The 13918-nt window shown below is 38.5% G+C and overlaps 1 protein-coding gene across 2 annotated transcripts in view; it reads left to right on the plus strand.

The window, feature by feature from the left end:
* The window catches only part of LOC306864680 (NXPE family member 3-like), a 30431-nt gene that overhangs the window by 923 nt on the left and 15590 nt on the right, over positions 1-13918 (plus strand). The window lies entirely within an intron of this gene.

Below are 13918 nucleotides of genomic sequence, written 5' to 3' on the forward strand. Positions count from 1 at the left end.
ATTAAATTGCAGGTTTTAAAATAATTTAGTAAATGAGAACATTACTCCTCCCTTGCAAAACAACAGGGATGTGTGTATTTAGTTCGATTGAAATGAGAATGTATTATAAATTCCAGTTCAATCCATAAATCTGAATGTATGTATCTGAATTTAGCAAATAAATGTAAGAATTTTAGTAGGGCTGAACTGTTACAAGTGTCGTTTTAAATAATAAAATAAGGTTTTAGCAGGAATCAATACATTTTTATGTTTAATGTTTTATTAAGTTGTCTCAATGCATTGTGGTGGACTTGTTTTGACAATATTAAACTTAGTTCAATTCGTTAGACATCAGATCAACTGCGGAAAAACAAACAAACAAACAAACATGCTCCTATCAAGAATTAAATAGACTAAATTTGGCCGTTGGATTTCTCTGAATTGCAATTGAGTAAATTCCCCTTCCTATCATTCAATTTCAAATTATTATTCAATACCTCAATATGTTATTTAAATGTAATTTATACATAATAATAATAATAATAATAATAATATACATGGGTGTATATTATGAGTGTATGATCTCATAGCCTAATCAAAAACCCACGCAAAATATATGTAAATAGCTGCTGGTCTTATGCAGACGTGTTTAAAGACAACGCCTCGTAGTTTGCATCAAACGATACAAAAGGATATTAAAAATTCTCCGCATTTATAAAAACTCGTGACAGCTGTAACAAAGCGCTGCCGTTTGATGATAGGTTTGCCACTGATGAAATTCTGTGACTGCTTTGTTCTTTTTTTTTATGACTAATAGCTAATTACTGCAGCTCAAATAAAAGAGAAAGGTAGTAGTCCCTATCTGGGCACTCCTGATAAAAACTAAATTATAAAATGGTGACGTATTCGACCCCAAGTGCCAAAAAAAAAAAAAGATTTACAAAGTTTAAGCATACAGCTGCACTCAAAAAAATTATTCGGTCTAAATTTACATTTTATGTCATTCAATTGCATAACAATTTTCAATCCATTTAGATGACATATTTTAACATAAATCAATAAACTTGATGCTATTCATATGCATCAGTCATACATGAATAGCACAGATAAGATTTATGTAATAATTCACAGCAAATTCCCCACACTGCTCAGTGTTCATGTGTTTCCACGCTACAGAGTGTTAAAGTAGAACTGAAGCAGGGTTGCGCTTAAGGAGATGAACACCTGCTGCTATGAAGCAGAATCACCGAAGGAAAGAGAAACACAAGAACTACAACTGTTGGTTATTTTCAGCGTTATAGCCTTACAGACAAATATATTCTATCTCAAATAGCTGTTGTACCAAAGTTTAAAGATACTTTTTAAAATTTAGGATATATCCATATAGAAATTTATATCGAAGATATTCTGTTTGTGATGGATCCTTGTCTTCTGCTCTTCCTTTCTGAAACGCTTAAACACATTTTTATACTGTGATTTTTAGCTTTACATGTTAGGAGGAACGTGTGTCTTATTCATTTTACTCCTTGTTATACATTTTCTATGTAGCATGTTATTTATAATTACACTAAAATTTGCATTTCAAATAATTCGGAGTCCTATTTAATTTTTTCGAATTTCTATTTAGTCTATTTCAGTCTTTCACGTCATCGTAAAGTTTTGATAAATAGCTACACATTTCATAAAGCAGCAGAGCCATTTTCATCTATGCACAGTTTCTTGAGCACCATGCACATGAGCATATTAATAATTTCTGAAAGATGTGACACGGAAGATTGGAGTATAGGCTAATGGAGCTTTGCACAGGGAAAAAAAAAGAAAAGAAAAACGTGTTGTCGCTTGATTTAGCTATTTTTCAGACCTCTCTAGAGATTTTTTTTTTTTTCTCCAAAAAACAGTAGGGTGCAGATGCAGCGACTTTCTTGGACAAATAGTCTAGTTTTATACCAGATGCGCATCAGTTTTGACCTCCCTGTAAACTAAGAAAACACATTCTCAACATGAACTTGACTTAGGCTATCAGAAGGAGTGACTCGTTGTGTGTATGGACAACTGCTATAATGTATAAGAGAATATGTTTTTAGTTTACAGATCTGTATGATCGTGTTAGTTCTAGTCTTCTTATAATGCGCGATGGGTTTCCGCCATAGTTTGCGCCGCAATTCAGAGAATCGTATCTGTATGTAAATTAATTTCTCCCGAAATACATGAGAGTAAGTGGCCGGTGAACTTTATAGTTTGTATTTATATATTTATTTATTTTTAATAAACTTAAGCTGACTTGTTGAGCTGCTGCACAATTTGGCCAAAACATTCGTGCTTTATATTATATTATATTATATTGGCCAAATTGTGCAGCTCAACAAATCAGCTTAAGTTTATTTAAAATAATAATAATAGGCTAATACTAATAAAATATGTAAATTTATATTTATTTATATTTATATATATATATATATATATACATTTTAAAATATACTAAGTCTAAATACAATTAAAACTATAATATACATAGGCTACATACACACACAAAAACTATAACATAGCCTACACACACACACAAGCTATGTCGGCGTAAAATGCCCCCAGTCGGACAAAGCAATTTGCTTTATACATTTGCAGCAAAATCAGAGTACAGGTAATTTTAGCTTAAAATAACAATGAATATAATCATTAATTATGAATTATAAAATTTTAATAGCCTATTTGAAAAATATTGTTAGCTATCTATCTGATGCTAATTTGAGGTAATTTTATGAAGTCCAAATATTTGTATTCAAACAAATGCTAGTTAGAAAACTGTATTTAAATGTTCAGAATAGAGCAATACAGCAATTAAGCCATGCCCCCCAGGGACCGATGCAGGTGCCCAGGGCACTGGACCAGAGGGGGGCCCAGCCAGGTGATTTCAACCGTGCCGCCTCAGATTTTTGAGGCAAGTGGATTTTGAATGCAGCTTCCAAAAGACAAAAAATAAAAAATAGCCAAATAATATTTTTTATATTTAATAAACAATCACACCGGTGTGATTAGATCATTCAGTGTGGCACATCTTCAGCTGCTAAATTAAAATCTGCTTTTGCTCAATTTCGCTGGCTGGCATGGAGCCAGTGTGTTTCTACAGCACTGTGCATTATAACCAATCACACATGATTCTGTTGATTTTATGAGTACAGTGACCAATAAGAGGTGTCCAGATGAGTCATTGCTGAAACAGCTGTTTTGTTCAGTGCTGCCGCTCCCTGAATGAATTCTGCTCTCTGCCGATTTCTCTCATCATAAACAAAGTGCAGAAGTGCGTAGATGTAAGCAAGATATTAATTTCACAATGTAAGCAACTTCAGTGATTAATGGGAGTTTTTGAGAATGCTTTAATTCTGGCTAAGTCAATGATAATGGTCTTTGATAATGTAAACAGAGTGTCTATTTACACTTAGTGCAAATAGCCCACCTTTTGGCAGAGACTGCAGTCAGGCCAGCCTCCACTTTGAAAAACACGGTCATTCTAGCCGCCTCGTTATTTAGAGGTGCGCGTATATACTAGGCCTTGCGGTAATGGCGTGTAAAAACTCAGATCAAAGGAAAAGCGATCTCTGGCATTCATTTATTAAGCCAGTTTCTCTGTCAGTAATGAATAAATAAATGAATTAGACCACTTTTATTAAGCCAGTTTCTCTGTCAATAATGAATAAATAACTGAATTAATAAACAAATAAATAAATACATTTTAAATAACTAATACAAATGTTTAAAAAACGGTCTGATAAAATGAAAATGAATTCAAATGTTGAGTAATATTAAATGTAGATTTTCAAATAATATGAAAATAACAGATGAGAAATAACAAAATAAAAGCCTTTCATGAACTTGCATATAACCATATTTATCTGTAAATTCACAAAAATAAAACTTCCTGTTTCCACAGAACAATTTAAATTCAGATTGACAGCCCACTGTCCCAGGGTGTCACTCAGACAGTTCAAGACGATCTAATGTTGCATTACAAAATTAAAGCCCTCCAAAAACTCATATGACCAGTGTTGTCTTTGATTTTAGGTAGCTCTAAAAAGGAAACTCCCTGTTTCCACAGAACAATTTAAATTGAGATTGAATGTCCACTGTCCCAGGGTGTCACTCAGACAGTTCAAGACGATCTAATGTTGCATTACAAAATTAAAGCCCTCCAAAAACTCATATGAACAGTTTTGTATTTTTTGATTTTAGGTAGCTCTAAAAAGGAAACTTCCTGTTTCCACAGAACAATTTAAATTCAGATTGACAGTCAACTGTCCCAGGGTGTCACTCAGACAGTTCAAGACGATCTAATGTTGCATTACAAAATTAAAGCTCTCCAAAATCTCATATGACCAGTTTTGTCTTTGATTTTAGGTAGCTCTAAAAAGGAAATTCCCTGTTTCAACAGACCAGTTTCAATTCAGATTAATAGTCCACTACCCCAGGGTGTCACTCAACCAGTTTCAAGACGATCTGATGTTATATTACATAATGAAAGCCCTCCAAATAGTATATTGTCTGTCAATTCTGATTGGTATAAAATGAAACTCCCTGTTTCCACAGACCACTTTCACTTCAGAGTAAAATCACAGGCAGATCGGGTAGATTATGAGATTTTTACTTTTATTATGTAATGCAACATCAGATCGTCTGGAAACTGTCCGAGTGACACCCTGGGACTGTAGACTGTCAATCTGAATTGAAATTGTTCTGTGGAAACAGGGAGTTTCCTTTTCAGAGCTACCTAAAATCAAAGACAAAACCGCAGTTGGCAGAGGCTATTTACACTAATTCCGCCCACCAACGTGTGATTGGGACTGTCAAGATTATAAAAAGCTGCTATGCACCAATCACTCCAGTGGCAATAGATGATAAAGCGGGTATGGTGGTATTTTTGACGCAATCGACCAGGGTTCGAACCGGCCTTTTGCCGAACTTTTTTTCTCCCTTTTCAAATCTCATATCACATCGTAAAGGCATTTATTTTTAGTTAAAAAAATGAAATCCTGCTATTTTAACATAGTAAATATAATCTATTTGCACTTAGTGTAAATAAAATCCATTGCTATTTGAACTTAAGAAAAATGACAGCAATTTCAACTGAGGGGATCTTATAATCAGTCCGTGCCCAGGGCACCTCTGCGTCATAATCCGTCCCTGATGCCCCCTGGGGGCGTTTCAGCCCATAGACTAGGTTTGAAAAAAAGTCATTCAAAGTATAATTTATTTATTTATATATATATATATATATATATATATATATATATATATATATATATATATATATACACATACTACATTTACATTTATTAATTAGCTGACAAAGCGACTTACAATTGCTATATATGTCAGAGATCGCACGTCTCTGGAGCAACTAGGGGGTTAAGTGTCTTGCTCAGGGACACATTGGTGTCTCACAGTGGATTAGAACCCGGGTCTCTCACACCAAAGGCATGTGTCTTATCCACTGCGCCATCACCACCCCATACATATATGTGAAAAAGTGTTGGCCCCCTTCCTGATTTTTCCTCATCAAGTCATTCTTCTCAATCACAGTCACCTGACATTGAGTTTCAGGCTAAGGGACATGTGTGTGCCACACAAGTAAAGGCCAGCACACCTACTGTGGAGTGCTTTAATCCTGGTTTTGTACCAATACAGCCAGTCCGTACATTTCCTTTGAACTCGCCAGTTTCGTCAGGTACATTACTTGCAGGTTTGCCTCAACATCAGTATGCAACAAGAGTAGAGACTTCACCACTAATGCTTAACAAGCAGTATGATGATGCTGGAAGGGTTCTGAAGCCACAAGTGCAGCAACCGCTGATAGCTCCCACGCCAGCCTATCAGCACCCCAGTGTGCCTTCCCACATAGCATTTTTTCTCTGGCCCAGCTCCGGCCCACAAAATCAGCTTTCGCTTGGCCCACATACCGCAATGACTTACGGTCCTAGTGTGGACCAGGTCTGGTTTGCAGACAAGGGCCACACATGGGCCATAACTGGCCCAAGTCTCAGCCAAGCTAATTACCAATAACTGGCCCTGACTTGGGCCAGTTATGGCCCATGTGTGGCCCTTGTCTGCAAACCAGACCTGGTCCACACTAGGACCGTAAGTCATTGCGGTATGTGGGCCAAGTGAAAGATGATTTTGTGGGCCGGAGCTGGGCCAGAGGAGCTGGGCCAGAGAAAAATCGCTATGTGGGCCTATTCTGGTCCTATGCTGGACCAGATGGGTTCCATATGTCATCCTCAACAAAACCATAACCAAGCCACTTGATACACACCCCTCCCAGATGAACAGTCACAACAACGACAATATTCTGAACAAATATTTAATCATGTTTAATCAGCAAACAAAGTTGAATGAATCTCACACCTAACATACAGCATTATGGTCAGTTCACACTTTCACAAAAACTATATAAAAAAAAACATGCTTATTTGTTTTGCTTGGTCAGTGTGTTCACCCTGTTGGGGTATGGCAGTGTGAATTGGCTTTTAGGTGCTTTGGAAAACAAAACAAACAACAAAAAAAAAAAAAAAAAAAAAAATATATATATATATTAGTGCTGTCAAACGATTAATTGCATTCAAAATAAACGTTTTTGTTTACACAATATATCTGTGTACTGTGTATATTAATTTTGTATATATAAATACAAATATATATATTTGATATTTATTTGATATATTTTTTTGAATGTTTGATAAACTTTTGAATGTTTGAGGTTTTACTTACTAGTCAGATGGTTCATGGCGCTTTGGAGATGTTCTTCGACAAGAGACCCGTCCCAGCTCTGCAGCACGGTCATTAGCATGGAAGAATATAGGAACAATATGTCACATAGCCAACAAAATGTAGTATACAATGTCAGGTTTATTAGACATAAACAAACTACAGCAAAATTGAAATGCAGAAAAGATTAATAATAATAATATACAACAAATCTTAAGATACCATTATTCATATTTTTAGGTTTTACAGCTGCATGATGATATAGTTACTATATTGTGAAATGTTATTTAATAAGATTTCTCAGATCACCTGTGCTTCCTGTATCTCATGCCAGCAGATCCCATTACAAATTTTCTTGTAACTTCCCCTGTTTTAGGGGTTTCTTTTCTGATGCTCCTGAAATCACAGTACAATTTATCAATATTTGTTTGCAATTAAAGTTAAAAACGTGTTTGAAATAGTTTCAGCCCATGTAAATGACGTCATCGATTGAGCCCACAGTGCAGACTTTTAGTTGAAATTAATTAGCTTAGTGACTTCCTTTTATCTAGACAAAGTACCAGCAAAACATTTACAAAACTATCAAAGCCGCTCATCTACACATAAAATGTGCTTAAAATCTCAAACGTTCATTAATAAGAGCTCAAATCTATAGTTAGCTTACCTCTAATAGTTAGCCTCTAGCTAGTTAACAGTTGTGATGCTAATGGTCTTTTTAAAGACACTAAACCACTCCTGTAAATAAAGATTTGACAAAAACATGTCAGTTACATGTAAGAAAGTGTCAGGAACGGTTGTATGTATTATTTGTGTAACTTTAGGGACTAAACTTACCTGAAAGCAGTGAAAACAGCAGAGAGACAGAGGCTGTATCCGAAATCGCCCCCTATACCCATATAATATTTGAAGTGGATTTTAAATGTGGGTCAAGATCGGCCATACTTATGTGGCCCACATATCTATATTTGACATCTGGGCCAAATACTACATTTGACATCTGGCCCATGTCTTGTGTGCCGTCTTAAAACGGTACCACCTCTGCCAAACCTGGGCCATGTTTGGCCCACATACTGTATGCCAGTGCCGGATGAATGCCAGCCGTGCCAGATGCAGGCCCAATCTGGGCCAAGTTTATTTGCTGACTGGGTTACGACCACCCATCAGTAGCACTTTCTTCACGGGAACATGTCACTGCTCCACTCTCCTCTAGCCTTTTATTTCCTCAGTATACACAGATGCCTCCAGTGGCGGCAGCGCCTCAGACTCTGCCCAGTGCTTCAGTCCCTGCATTGAACATTCCAGCTCTTGCTGCCCCTTCTTTACAGCCATTCAGCCAGATGCTGAAGCACCCGGAATATTTGACACCACAGAGCCGCTGCTGCCCCCCAGCCAAAGATTCCAGACTTTGTTAATGACAATGAAAGGGAGTTTGCTAACCTCAAACTAGCACTTGATAACCTCCTTGAACCTCATGTAGAGCTGGACGAGAAATATAAATACCACATTTTGCTGGAACACCTCAAACTCCCTGAAGCCCAGATGATTGGCCAGTCCTGTCGCCATCATCCATTTCCATACTCGGCAGCTCTGCAGGCTCTCCAATTGCAATACGGTCAGCCCCATCAGTTGGCTCAGAGCGAGATTGCAGCGATTCTTACAGCACCAGAAGTGAAACCAAATGATGCTCGCAGCTTCCAGAGTTTCGCTCTCCGTGTCCACCTCTTAGTGAGTATGCTGTTGTCATTAGAGGGTCCCAGAGGCATGGAATTGAACTGCTGCTCACATTTAGATCGCTTGCTTAGTAAGCTGCCCAAGTTCTTAAGAGATGGCTTCATAGAGTATCTCCAGCTACAAGGGAAGCTCAACTCCCCCAGCATCAACCCATACAACCTACAAGACTTTGTGAGATGGCTTCAATTCAAAGCCCAGCAACACTGTCCAGTAGGTTAGTGCAATGCTATCAGTATGAGAAAATTCCAAGCACTTTTAAGGAGAAGGGTGGAGCTAAACTTAAAAGCCAGAGAACAGCCTTGTATCATGGTGCAGCGCCTCCAGAGGCTACAGCCTCCCTCAGTCCCCGGATATCACGTAAGAAGACCACATCCAAATTCAACTGCCTCTTCTGTGGTAGCAAAGAGCACTACATCACTTGATGCAGCAGTATCAAAGAGCAGTCAGTCGCTGATCTTTGTAAGTGGATTTCAGATGGTAAGCGCTGCTGGAAATGTGCTCGTTCTCATGCACCTGAGACTTGCAATCTAAAGAAACCCTGTAGTGACTGCGGAGGTATTCACCTCCAAGTACTTCATGGTGTGGCCCAAAGTCATGCCACCAGCACATCATCAGCTACCACTGAGAGCCGTGTCTACCTTCTACCTTCCATTTCGTCAGGCAGAGATCTTCTGAAAGTATTACCAGTGCTGCTACACCATGAATCAAAGATGGTGGAGACTTATGCTATATTAGATGATGGAGCACAGCGTACCATGATCCTGCCCACTGCTGTCCAGCAGCTTCAGCTAAGTGGTGAACACGAAACTCTAGCCCATCTCACAGTGCGACCAGACACCACTTACCTCAGCGTAATTTAATGGTTTGCATGCATTTGTAAAAACTAAAAATCATTTTATATAAATTTATAATTTCATTGGAGCTCCTATTTCTCTCAGAAATTGAATATTTTGGCTCGGAAGACTTGGAATATTAATACTTTTTAAAATAAATTATGACTGTAGTTGTACCTGCCTGTTATATCTTGTGTTTTATTGACAAATGGTAGGTTTAGGGGCAGGGTTGGGTTACCTGCTCATAAATGTGTAAATATTGTAATAGGAAATAAAACTTGTGACTGTTTACATTGAAAAATTACACCCCAACATATATGCAATAATGGCAATATTATTACCCAATATATCATTTAATAAAGACAATAAAATTCCCAGTGCCTTTCGCATTGGCATATTTACGCTAAGGGTTTCTTATTTAAAGCGATGGAGGACACTGCACGTCGAAATTTTGACCCTGAGCGTCAAAAAGTGACACCAAAGGGTCCTGACCAAGCATCAATATGTGATGAGTTGGGAGTGAGAATGTGTTGCACTGACAGAAAACGGCTTACTTATGCATTGAAAAATAAGGTGGATAACTGATCTACAAAACAACAAGCTTTAAAACACTTTTTTTTTCTTATTGCTGAAAATTTGGTAATTTATTGTGAAATCAATTTTTTTTCAGGTACATCACAAGTGTAAGCTTCATTGTGAAGACATCTACATCACTCTTGTCAACATAGTCCATAGATACAACACAAATTTGTCTTGACTTTATCTAGTGGTTATACTGCAACCCACTCTATATATTTAACATAATAATAGAATATTACAAAATATTATATTATTATGATAAATATTTGTAACAGTTTTCTCTACATGTTCAGTTTTCAGTCTGTTTTTATGAAGCTGACTTTACAACTGATCATAACTTTTTAAAGAAATAAAATGTCTAAAACTAGTCTAAGCATTGGATGCAACAGGCCCAAATTAAAATGGCAAGTCATTGTAAAAACGTAACTGACATTTTTAATGTTCCCCTCCTTTAAGGCTTTTTTTTTTTGGACAAAAGGTTTATAAATTATTCTCTTTAAAAAAATTGGGAAGATGTTTAGGTTATGTTGCATGTTTTCGGGATGTATCAACTTGCTGTTCAAAAGAGAAAAGAAAAGGGAGCAAGAAAGCCCAGATGGTATCAGTGTATCAATGCTGCAAAAAAAAAAGAGTATTGAAACAGTTTCAGATATTTCAGTATTAAAAATATATATTTGTACATGTAAAATATCAATATATTTGTGTTAGGTTATAAAATATGTAGGTTTTTTATATATATATATATATAGATATATATAGATATAGATATATATATATATAGATATATATATAGATATATATATATAGATATATATATATAGATATATATATATATATATATATATATATATATATATATATATATAGATATAGGGATTAGGTGTTAGATTTTTGCAGACCATGATGTAAGCTTGTCCAAAACAAACTTACTAAAACAATTGCCTTTTATCAGTCTTGTTCCCGTTAAAAATAATTTCTATTCCTTCCTGCTCCTGCCAACAAAATCCCACAGGTAGACATCTACCAAACACTACAGATATACAAAGATGATTCACTCCTATTACTTATGAATAGTAGAAACTGCTACATGCAATATGGCAGAATGTGTTCCGCCTTTTAATTGAAAGAGCTAATCGCTGATTGGTAAAGTAATTGCACATGTGCATTGGGCGGTCTAGACTGAAAGATGTAATTTAACTGCGAGTTCAGCAAGCAGTTTTTGGGACTTCAAGATTCCTCCATTCATTTAGATAGGACTTGGTCTTGGATGCCCAAAATAGATGCCTGCACAGCAAAAAAGTGCACATTTAACTCAATTTGAATCAAATTTAACACTCCTGAAATGTATATATGACTCCCTCCATTGTGGAGTTAAAATAACACTTTTGCAAGTGTGAAATATATACATTACTAATATACATTTAAACTCTTATGGTGTTAAAATGTACTCTGTGAGTAATGTACATATTTCACACTTTCGAACGTGTTATTTTAACTAATGGAGTGAGTCATATATACATTTCAGGAGTGTTAAAATTGAGTTCATTGTTCATTGTGTGGTCCGTGTTCAGGTAAAAAAAATACAAATAAAAAACATAATCCACAAAACAATGCATGTTTACATTTATTTATTTTATTTAAAACATTGCAAATATTTTTCCCTCCACCAAAATGTCTTCACATTCTGTGTTCTTACAACAATTAAAGCGTAATGTCAGCAAATCAATGCAAAGGCACAAAATACATATTCTTTTTTGGTCCATATGTATCCTGAATGTCATTGGGTTTATAGTGCTTACATTTATTTGCTTAAACAACAGCATCTCATTCATTACCATCGACGCTGAATGTATGTTAATGCTCACTGAACAAAGTCTGTGCCAATGGCATTTGGACCTTCTTGGAGTAGTCTCTTTCTTTTTTTTCAGCACGACAAGATGTGGTTCTCTGCAGTTTTCAGCCAAGCAAGAAATCCACTCCCACTTACAGCAACATAAAAGTGCTCCTGTAAAATAGGGGGAGGGAGGGGGAGGGGCAGAATCATATCAAAACTATTAACAGGTGAAATATCAGAGACAAGTATCAATTACAATAATAGTTTACTCAAAACATTTAACCATAAATTCTGTCATATTTATTTTTTTTTATATCCTAATGTGATTCCAAACCTGTACGCCAGACGGTACACGTAACAGGTTGTTTCTAGTAGACACCTTTGTACATAGTGCCTTGAGATGCTCTTTACACATAAGTTGTCTGTCCAGTTTCACACCAAGATAGGTTGGTTGATTGGTAAGTTGATGGTTATCTTCCTTGGTGTTCAAGTGGAAGGCTGTGACAGTTGTTTTTGCTTAGCTCGACTTAAGCCGCCAGGACCTCAAATAGGTTGCCAGCTGGGTCATGTCTGCTCTGCGTTGCAAATACGGTCTACATGTGAGCAGACTTTCCTTGAAAGGGTCTTTGGGTCTATGTGGAAGTTCAGTCATGTTCCAATAACATTCTGTTTAACTTTGGTGTCCTTGATAACTTCCCAAATTCCCAAAGACACATGAAGTAGGCAAATGGAAGGTGCTTTGTTGTCGCTTGCATTAAAAAAATAAAAACAGAATATGCAACCTTGTGCCTGTAAACCATTCAGTTGTATTGGGCCAGACCCAGAATTTTGGGGCCTAAGCGTTTTGTTTGTTTGTTTGTTTTTGTTTTTTGCTGTTCTGTAAGCTCTTCCTACTGTAAGTAGTGAATTTGTAGTTCCCTTTCAGGAACGTCGAGCTGCGTCCGAAGACGCTATGGGAACGCTCTCAGCGTCATTCCGCTCTGAATATCATATTTAATCAGTCCAAATAGAAGGGCGAAGCGTCACGGGCGGGGGTGACGTCACGACCAGGAAGTATATAAGCACGTGAGGCGGCGCCCGCGTCAGCTTTCTGTCATTCAGCAAGCGCTCTGTGTGTTGTCAGTCCATATCTGTTTTGTGAGTCTTATTTGGTGTTGTATGTCCTGAGAAAAGAAAGTAGACATCCCTAAAGCTAAGACCAAAACAGGGGGCGATCCTAGATCGCGTTTCAGATGGTGTGCTAGTCCTCTGCCTGTGTGATTCAGGGCCCGGTGCTGGGAGCTCCGTGTCGCCGTGTCTTGCTAGCGACGGACGCATCCCTCACCGGTTGGGGTGCGGTCATGAGTGGCCACCCTGCCCGTGGTCTGTGGAGTCGACGCCACCAGTCGTGGCATATCAACCTGCTAGAGATCCTAGCTGTGTTCCGTGCACTTAAGCACTTCCTCCCGGACCTAAGAGACCGCCATGTGCTGGTGCGCACCGACAGCACGGCAGTAGTCTCTTATATCAACCACCAAGGAGGTCTGAGGTCGCGCCCCTTGTACAAGATGGCGCGCAGATCCTGGTGTGGGCCCAGGGCAAGCTCCTATCCTTGAGAGCTATTCACATCCCTGGGCATCTCAATGTGGGAGCAGACGTTCTGTCGAGGCAGGGGCTGAGGCCCGGGGAATGGATGCTTCACCCAGAGGTGGTGAAGCAGATCTGGAAGGTCTTTGGCCAGGCACAGGTGGACCTCTTCACCACTCGAGAGTCAGCGCAATGTCCCCTCTGGTTCTCTCTAGCTCCGCCAGCCCATAGCGCTGGGTCTGGATGCTATGGTACAGACGTGGCCGAGGCTACGTCTGTACGCCTTCCCCCCCGATCGCTCTGCTCCCGGGAGTTCTGGAGAGAGTGCGCCGGGACGCGGTCAGTCTACTGCTAGTAGTGCCGTTCTGGCCGGGCCGAGTATGGTTCTCGGACCTGATTGCGCTTCTCGACGGCACCCCGTGGCCGGTGCCTGTCAGAAGAGATCTCCTCTCACAGGCAGGGGGTGCACCCCCGCCCGGAGCTATGGAAGCTGTGGGTATGGCCTCTGAGGGGGCGCAACTCATAGCTTCCGGTCTGTCAACTGAGGTTGTTGAGACCCTCCTTCAATCCAGAGCTCCCTCTACGAGGAAACTGTATGCCCTGAAGTGGAAACTCTTCACTTCCTGGTGCGGAGACCGCCAAT

This window comes from Barbus barbus (genome assembly GCF_936440315.1).
Source record: "Barbus barbus genome assembly, chromosome: 46".
Lineage (NCBI taxonomy): Eukaryota > Metazoa > Chordata > Actinopteri > Cypriniformes > Cyprinidae > Barbus > Barbus barbus.